Below are 8,129 nucleotides of genomic sequence, written 5' to 3' on the forward strand. Positions count from 1 at the left end.
TTCTCCTTTCAAGCCATCCCCACTGCAATTAATTAGAGTCTGTCAGATACGGTGTTCAGAAAATGTGAGTTGAGGCCCTGGGGGAGGCAGGGAGAGGAGCACACCTAGGGTTGTTTAGCCCCAGCAGTTGGGTCTCCCTGGCTGGCTCTCTGCAGTCAGTGGAGAGAGGCCTTGGCCTTCGGTGCAGAGTGGAAACATGGCTTTGAACCCAGCTGTCTGCAGTCAGGAGTCACCCCTGCTGCACCTGAAGTTGGCTGATTTATCTCTGGGTTTCTAGAGTTCCTCTAGAATGAGCCTGCTTAACATGACCACAGCGCAGCCCCTTCTGCACATGAGCAGAAATGGGACATCAGGTGTGCAGGGGAGCCTGAGGCTGGAGTGTGAGCTGCTGAGGAGTTCAGATGTGTCCAGGATTAGGTGATACCTGAATAGCATCTGAGAGTTAAAGCTCTGAGGCTCTCAGTTTAAGTGCTTGTATCTTGAAGGAAGATGAGGGGATTCTGGCTCTGTTGTGTGTTGGTCCCTTTTCTGTGTTCCTTAGGATAACAAGATTATCAGTTCTTATTCTGAGAGACAATTCTAAGAGGTTTGCTTTGTTCTGAAGTTGTCCCCGTGCCTCTTATTGTATGGAACATCTCTTATTCCATTGATTGTGTAAGAGGAGGGCTCAGCCAATCCATTAGGCATTGCAGAACCACTCCAACCTATTTTGTTGTTGATGAAATGTTTTTTTTTTCCCAGTGTTGAATTCAGCCAGCAAAAACCACAGTCTTACAAGAAAAAACAAACATAACACTTAAACCCAAATTGTTCCCTTTCTGTGTGAGCTGCACCCAGCTGCACATCTGAACTAGAAGTGCTGGATGTCTTTACATGCCTGAGACTGTCAGGTCACGCTGTTGTTTTGGTTTCTTGCACTTGCAGCTTAGAAGGAAGCAATATGGGAATGTTCATTAATGTTTGTGTCAATAGTAACTGCCCACATATGAGCACTAGCAGATTTTCCTGAGAAAGCTCAATGCACAGGGTAGGATTTAAAAACATGGCAGTAAGCCAGCATGCCCTGGCTGGGTCTGGAAACATCTAGGTAGCAATTTGACTGGCGCTCTGTGGAAATTTTTTTAGTCAGATTTAGCGACCTATAAATAGAGGAGTACTCCAGCCCTTGTAGGACTTTTTTGTGCTGTGTCATTGGTGTTTTCTGAGCTGCTGTGCAGGCTGGGGGAGGAGGATTACAGATCCATGGGGCTGAGAGGAGAAAGGAGCAACCTTGGTGCTGGGGGCAAATTTTGGGAAGGGGCTCCTTCTGAGATTGCGGAGCCTGGCAAGAGTGAAGCAAGTCATATCTGAAGAAGGACTTTGCTGAAAACAGTTTCTGGGGTGCTTGATTTCAAACAGCAATAGTTTTCATATATTCAGTATCCTTTAAACCAGCACATCTTAAATTTCTTTGCAAAAATTTCTCCAGAAATTATTTCAACAACCATTGAAATGAAAATGACATTCTGGAAATGTGTGAGATACTCATCCAGAAACACTCCAGACTACCTAAGAGAGCTAAAAGAGCTCCAGCTACCTAAAAGAGTCAGGATTACATCATGCAGTCAACCTGGTGCTGTGTGATGATAATTTTATCCTCGATATTTATCATGAGATAACAGCTGGCTGTTCTGGGCACTGTAGGCAGGGGGTACGGAACAGACAGAGTCATCATGAGGCAAGATTGAGTTTGAGTACTGTTTACATAATTTTCATTTGTCAAGTAACAGCCCTACATAGATCACAACCATGACAGCGCCTGTGGATGGTATCATCCATCAGCAGATCTACCCTGTGAGCAGCAGAGGCTTTGTATTGCTGCAGTGGCTGAAGGAATTATTTCCATGGATCAGTAAAGACAGCAGTAATTGCCTTAAAGCTCACTATAGTTCATGGAGGAGATTTTCAGGTGCTTGTGGTGGTCTGTCAGATGAAAGACAACATGCAAATTGATGGTAAAAATTATTGTGGTATAGCTTCTAAGAGTAAAGCTCATACCTCTCTGTTCCTGAGAAGTGTGAAACACAGAAAATAACGCCATGGCTCTTGCAGATGTAATGAGAATGTCAGAGTATTAGTATGATGCTAATAGTATAGTCAGTCCTGTAAATCACTTAGTTGTGACAGCAAATTAAGTAGTGTTGTTGTCTAGATTCACCCACAGTTAAAATGATACATCTTGATGAGACAAATGCCTTCTGTGCTGCCAGTAATAAATTAGCTCCTCTTTCAAGTGAGAAAACAATTAAAAACTTGGTTGAAAAGGGCGTACTTTCTCTGTGGCCATTGATCCCTCAAACTCTGGAAATAATAAAGTGGTTCTAATAGTTGTTCATTGTTACACAGTTGAAAGAGGGAAAATCCATTGCCTCATTATGTTCAAGACAGTTATGAAATTGCATTGGGAATATTTGAAAATGTAAGAGGCATCTAACCAAATGGTTTCAACTTTGACAATGTGTCATCATTTGCAGTTCATAATGCTGCTGTTAACTTTTGGAGATATCAGTCAATGCACACAGTGGAAAATGAGAATAAATATTTACCTTGCATTTATTTGGATACAAAAATGCTGCTAGCAAGGATTTTCTTGCTATTTTCTAAGCCCGTGAGAGACTTTTCTCTCTCACAGAAGAGGTAGCAGAGTTATGTAAACAGCCAAACACCTGCAGCCTTGAGAAGTGTTGATTATAGTATAGTAGAAAAATATTTTGACAATGGATGTTTTAGGATTTTAGCCAATCACCCCCAAGGGGTGGCTGATTCTTTGTCCAATTAGACTATGAAGAAAAAAGTCTATGAAAGAGTTTGTAAAATAATTAAATAAATCAATCTTGCTGCACAATTCCTGCCTGCTGGATCTTCTCTCCTCCTCCTCCTCCCTACGGCTGCGGGACACAGTGATATACCCTAGGGCATAGGGCTGCAGTAATACATTTTTATGCTGCATAAATAACAGCAAAGTACACAGTAGACAAGTCATGATTCCATTTTGAGTGTTGTGTAACAAAAGTTTCAGAATTACAGGAGGTATTAATTTTGCAACACTCAAATATGTGGAAGCATTCAGGCAGTTCTCAACAAAATGGGCAACAACGCCTTGTCAATGAAACAATACCAAAATGATTTCTGGATATTATGAATTACTTCTGAATATTAGGTGAAGATTGGCCTCATCTGATTTTTAAGTTCTTTATAGGTGTTGAAGATGTTGAAGATGGTGGAGATGCCTGGTGTCTGAATGTCTCTTTTTTGATACATTAAATTTTTTTGCCATCTAGTCAAAATTATCATCCTCTCTGGTGCTTAAGTTTAGCACATAGAACCGAACTTATGCTGTAAGTCTCAGTAAAGAATCCAAGTCAGACTTGTATAAATGACGTTTCATGAGAAGGCAGGAGAGTGCAGGCAGGTGTCCTTTAGTGGGCTGTAGAGACTCTCAGCTTTCTGTCTTCATCTGCATGTACTAAGCAGACTCACTGAAAAGGTGTGAGATTTTAGGAAACTGGGAGCTGTATTGAAGGACTTACCTATGACAGAAGATTGGAAATATATTTGTGAAGAATATTGCTATTTGAAAGATTTTGTGAGGCATGTGCATTATACTGCAGGAATTTGTTTTTGGAAGTGTTTCAAATCCTGGTTGTCTCCATTTCAGAAAACTTGTAGAGTTTACTACATCCCCCCCTGTGCCTAGAGAGTAATCAAATAAATATTTCCTCTTGGAAGCAGATTTAATATTTCAAAGCCCTGAAAAATATTGAGTCTGTTAAAGTTGAAGTTCAAAGTTAATTTTAACTGACCACATAAATTCTTTTATGAATCAACATAAAAAGAAACAAGTACTGAAATTGTTTGTTAGTGCCATTCTAAGTAATGAGCTGAAGTTTGTGATAATTTAATTGTGCTTTTGATGGACTGTACAAATGTACTCTTAGAAGAAAATACAATTATATACTGGGGAAAATGGCATTAAAATGAGGTATTGTCCCTTATTTCATAGGTGCTTATCTCCTGTTTCTGCACAAGAAACATGATAATTAAGAAAGGCAGATACGCTATCAACTTTTTAAGTTTCATCCTGGAAATGAGATTGGAATATTCCATGAGGAAATCAATGTCTTTTTCCTGCTCTCTTCTGTCTCTGTAAGAAATGCTCTGCCTAAATCCTTCTTTGCTCAGCATTTACAATTCTTCTTCTGTATCTTTAGGTGACTCTAGGCTGAGCTCATGTTTTTGTTCTGAACTTCACGTGAGCCTCCTTTTCTAACCCTTCCAAGAGCATTTTGGAACTAGTTTGCCCTGAAACCCTGAGACCTGAGAACACTGGAGGATTAGGTTTAAACTTGTTAAACTGAATTAACACTCCTGCCACATGATTCTGGCCTGTGCCAGTCCTTCTAATCTTGTTCAGAGTTTAGGATAATTTGTTTAGTAGGCCTGATCAGCTGGAGGTTAATTCAATTGGACTTCGGTTATTTATTCATGCCCAGATTTGCTGAGTGTCACAGCAGATACATGAGGTCTCTGTTTCAGTTATGAGATGGCTTCATTAGTGTGACGGAGAGTCCATCTGGGTGACTTCCTTTCCTCAGTGCAATAACTGGCTGTCAGGGCTCTCTCCAGTGGAAAAAAAGTCCTTATGTAACATCTCCCTTTCATTTGTGTCACAAGTGTATTGATTACAACTTAAAAGGCACTTCTCTGTTCTGGTTGCTGGGATTGCTGATAAACTTTCTCAGAGATGTCAGTAGTATTCCAGCTCTACATTTTCGCTGATACCAGAATTTAAAAGAAAAGCACAGAAGTGTTTTAAAAGCCATTTATTATTAATTACGTATTTTCGTGCAGGATTTTGGTCCTTCTCACTTCAAGATCCACTTTCCTCCTGATGGAGGTGCTGCCAGTGCTGGGTTGGAACATGGTCAGTCTTTTGCACTGTCCAGAATTAACTACCCAGAAATGGAAGACAAAAAGGAAGAAGAAAATTCCATCCTACTGAAACCTCTGGAGGAATTTAGGTAGGCAGAATGTTGTTACTCGAACTGGAATGTGGCCAGGATACCAGGATTAATGTTAGCACAAAATGCCATTTGATTGCAAGTGTTCGGATAACCTTGGATGAAAGTCTTAATTGAAAAGAGGCTCTTCTAACAGAAAAGGGCTCCCTGATGTTGGCTGGGACTTTGATTCAGGGTTGACTCAGAGAATTTTTGCTCTTTGCTTCAGCAGTTTTTGAATGGGACAGCTCATGAGTGGTAACAGATCTCCCCTACGCAGCCTGCAGCACAGATTACTTCCCAGAGAGAATTCCATGCCACAGACTGATATCTCTTTTTAGAGATGTTTCCTGATATATCATACAAACAGTACAAATAGGAGCGTGATGGGAGACTTGCTGGGGGAAAGTTCCTGAAGGTTAGAAGGCAGGACAAATGTTGAATGTCAAGAAGGTACTGGGACAAGCTGAGCTTCTGCAGCCACATAAATGTGGAGTAGTTATTTATGTCATGGAGTTGTTCCTGAGCAAGTGAGATCATCATTTGCCCCATTCTTGTTTTTTTCTCCTTCCTGGATGTTTCTACTGTCAGTTCTCCAATACATGTTATGGCTTGGGCTGGCAAAACCAGATGGTTTCCAGCTAAAGCTTTGATGATTAAGAGTAGCTTTAATCAAAATTTTTTTCTCTTTCTCTCATTCTTTTTCTATTAAATTGTAAATCTGTGCTGAGGAACAACCATTAGCTTCAAGGGAGTGAGAAATGTTCCCACATGCTTGGCCATCTTCAGAAAACCCTGTCGCAGTTACAGACCATGAAATATGGTTTCCAACAGAACAGTGTTCCCCAAACCAGCTGGGACCAGCATTACAACTCAGCATTCTTTACAGAAGTTTATTTGCTGTTGACTTGGAAGGCATGGTAGAGCTTTGGAGAGGAGTTTCTGCTTTTCTACACAGCAATGCAACATGGATCTTACAGCATCAGCTCCCACAGAGAAGCTGGAGACGGCAGGACTGGTGTGCCTGTAGCCATCCTTGTCCCCAGCCTGCGGCAGGAGGTGATGGCTCTTGCTCGGATCCCGGGTCCCACATGCCTGCACGGGGGAAAGGAAGGCAGCCAGGGAAGATGTTGAGGCAACTTGCCATGAATTATGAAGGGGGCTACGAACAGCCAATGTGTGTTCCCAAGGGAATGTATCCCTTGGGATACAGGTGTATCCCTGTCTGGAGGAGAAAGAGTAGTGTGCAGCTCCATCTCTGGGTGCTCTCCTGACACTACAACTGCTTCTTTACGATGAGGCAGGAGCTCCATGCAATGGGAACAATCCTTACAGGGCTGTGTGTCAGCTCCATGCATGGATAAGCTGTATGTGAGCTTGAGGCTTGCTTTGCTATTTTTTTTTGAGGGCAAAACACATTACTGCTGTTATGTGGTATGAATGTGACTTAAGCTGTTTTGTAAGTGGAGCTATTTTCCATTTACCAAGCTCCACTGATGTTTTCCCTTGTTTTCTATGAAAAGACACAGATTGTCCCTTTTCCTCCAGCTCAGTCTTCCCATTCCCTTCCTGCAGCACTGAGGACTTGTATATGAGCCAAGATATGATTCCTCTAAGAATATACTTCATTTAATATTCCTTTTTCCGGTCTTCATAATTTTTCATTTATAGGTTGACCAGTGCCTGAGATGCTCAGTGCCTTCCCTAACCTTGCTTTGACTAGTTAAACTTTTAAATTAAACATTTTTATTGCCCTCTCCTACAGTTTGAGAGTTATTATGTAATTCTGCATTTAAAAAAAAACAGCAAACAGAGAAGTATTCACAGATACATTTTGCTGAGAAGAGATAGATGACCTGACATAAAGGATTGAACATACTATCCCACAGAAATCCCTGCATCTGACAAAATAGGCCAAACTCATTCTTTACGTGGCTCCACAAGGGATGAACAAGCCTCAGGGGCTGTAAGGAAGACCACGTGCTGAATTTTTGTTTCATTGAGTCCCTGGAACATTGAATATGTGCTTGATATGCAAGAGTAGGCTGAAATCTGCAATCAGCTCCACGAGTGTAATTGAATCTGAGTCAGGAGAAGTGACACCTGCATGATGAAGAAGAGAATTCATTATGCTCTGTTCAGGTCTGCACCAGCCCACTCGTGTGGACAGAGTTCAGCATGTACTATCTTGGGCTGAGGGATCACACAATCATGCTCCAACGATCATCTCCTATATATATTTCTACTACGTGCTGGACATCTCAATGCTCTGCTGGCAAGTGTATGAGCACACACCCTCTTATCTACATATCTGCTCTGTACATTCACAGCAGCAAACAGAAGCATGTTGGACCAATATGAATGGGGCAAAACATGGGGTGTGACCTTCATGTGGGGCTGGCTTTCCTTCTGAAAGATCACCGCTGTCTTGGGGACATCAGTGTCAGTCCAGCCAGTCCCCCATTGTAGATATAAAAATGCTGCTAGCAAGGATTTTCTTGCTATTTTCTAAGCCCGTGAGAGACTTTTCTCTCTCACGGAAGAGGTAGCAGAGTTCAGTAAACAACCAAACACCTGCAGCCTTGAAAAGTCTTGTTTATAGTACAGTAGGAAAATATTTTGACAATGGATGTTTTAGGATTTTAGCCAATCACCCCCAAGGGGTGGCTGATTCTTTGTCCAATTAGACTATGAAGAAAAAAAGTCTATAAAAGAGTTTGTAAAATAATTAAATAAATCAATCTTGCTGCACAATTCCTGCCTGCTGGATCTTCTCTCCTCCTCCTCCTCCCTACGGCTGCGGGACACAGTGATATACCCTAGGGCTTAGGGCTGGGGTAATACCCCGTTATTGTAGGCAAATACGATACAGCTGTGCAGGGTCTGTGGTGCTGTGCATCTCACGCACCTGCTCCCCCTGGCCAACATTAATAACAAGACTTGGTACAAAAGACTAAAAGTCTCAAAGACAGCACATGAAGAGAGAAGGAGAGACCAATGCATGTTGTCACTGCCTTAAAAGGGAGCGTAAGAGGAGAAAATTCCTGGGTGATCTCTTCATGCTATTACTAGGAATGGTCCTTTTAGGAA

The sequence above is a fragment of the Corvus moneduloides genome, chromosome 16, assembly GCF_009650955.1.
Source record: "Corvus moneduloides isolate bCorMon1 chromosome 16, bCorMon1.pri, whole genome shotgun sequence".
Lineage (NCBI taxonomy): Eukaryota > Metazoa > Chordata > Aves > Passeriformes > Corvidae > Corvus > Corvus moneduloides.